Source organism: Lygodium microphyllum, chromosome 3, assembly GCF_053477565.2.
Source record: "Lygodium microphyllum isolate KBCC chromosome 3, Lygodium_microphyllum_v1.1.10, whole genome shotgun sequence".
In the NCBI taxonomy this organism is placed as follows: Eukaryota; Viridiplantae; Streptophyta; class Polypodiopsida; order Schizaeales; family Lygodiaceae; genus Lygodium; species Lygodium microphyllum.
Window position 1 is genome coordinate 110,536,832 of NC_141137.1, and position 1,735 is coordinate 110,538,566.

General features: G+C 39.1%; 1 pseudogene; it reads right to left on the bottom strand.

The window, feature by feature from the left end:
* Window positions 1–384: 384 nt before the first annotated feature.
* LOC148038745 (F-box protein At5g51380 pseudogene) lies at window positions 385–1,427 on the bottom strand (annotated as a pseudogene).
* Window positions 1,428–1,735: the final 308 nt, after the last annotated feature.

Genomic DNA, 1,735 nt, shown 5'->3' on the forward strand with positions numbered 1-1,735 from the left:
AGAGTGTACTTTGTGGCTTGTTTCTAGGGATCCTATGGTGCCGCCACAAGCCTTCAAAGTGCAAACAATTGTCACAAAATCAGGATATATGCCTTCCAGCTGCATTGGTTCAAAGCAGACCTCCCCTTTCAAAGAAATTCTTCTCATTCACATTGATTATTACCTTGGACTTCTTAGCCTTCATCTTGTAATACAAGCTTGAGCTTAAAAGAGAATTTTTTGTTTGAATTACTTCTTTTACCTTTCTGGGGGAAGCACTCAACACACAAAAAATTATATAATTGAGAATCAAAGTATTGCTTTGAAATTTGTGCTAGGATGTAATCTGATTGTAGGCTTTTGTTGGTGGCAATTGATCACAAAATCATTTTCTGGGGAAATGGTTCAAAAGGAGCTGATTTCAGAATCCTTTATGTTATTGCAATACACGACTTTGAGTGTATGAAGAACTTTCCAACTCAACACCATTGCCTCCAAACTAGCTGTTGTCAACAGTGAGCATCCTTCAAGTGATAAGAGCCTTACATATTTGCATAACAAGGGGAAAAGAAAAGGCACTGCTTAGAGGAATCTAGTAAATTATTAATAGTGGATTCCCTCAACAAGCTATTTAGATGACAAATGATATCCTTAGTAATTTAAAAGCTATCCCATTGAAAAGATTGTGTTAACTAGTTATGAGTTGCATCAAGATTGTGTCACAGACAGCTAGAACTTCCAACACAACTTCCAAAAGGCAACAACATGATACAAAGAATCAAATAGTGACTTGTAGACTTCAGTCAAGGGGAATGTCTCTTCATCAAGACCCCAACAGACTTGAAACGAGAGTTCTTTAGCCTTTATGCATATAAACAACAATGCAGAAAGGCTTGCCTTGTCTCTGAGGTTCCACCATACAAGTTTTAGTCACTAAAGTGTAGCACACTATCAAAGATGCTCTGTAGGTCTAAGAATGAGATCAATTTGTTTACAACTCTCAAGCCTAAGTGTCTTTAGGCAGCTACAATAGAACAAGGCCGCAATCCAACCTTCATAAAAACCATGATTTGAAAGTGTTAGCTCTTCCAACATGAAACAACATTGCCCAATATCTGCAATACCATCATATCTGGCCTCACAACCACCGAGTTCCAACTTTACTAGTCGAGTGTATCCTTTAGTCAAGATAGTCAGGCCAATGTCAAAGAAATGTACAATGGTAGAACCCACTAATAGTACCCCCACCAGTCGCAAATTTTGTAGGTTCTTGCATTCAGAGATGACATACAAGGAGTCATCAGTGCATTGATTTAGCACAAGCTCATGTAAGTGGTGCATTTCTTTGCAAGATATGCAAGACCATCATCATGAGGTAAGGTAGGCTTCAATTGTTTCTGTAAGAGTAACTTTGGTGACCCTTTCACATCTGTGAAATTGTCTCCCATTATTGGCATTGAATTATATTGAGTCATCTTTGACGTAGTGGTCTTTGCCTCATCAAATTGGCAAAGCTTTGTAGATTGTGAAGTCTTCTCTTCAATCTTGATTAGCTCTCGATTGCGGAACGATGCGCAATTGTATGTGGCTCTCCGGACAACAATCATGCATAGTCGTTGCAAGCTGGGACACCCATCTGCCACCAAGGCCTTGAGACCTTTATCAAGTACTGAGGGTGACAACTGTTGATCCTCAATAAACCGCTCAATAGAGGATGGATCATATGCATTTGTGCTAAGCTAAATGGTGATGAACT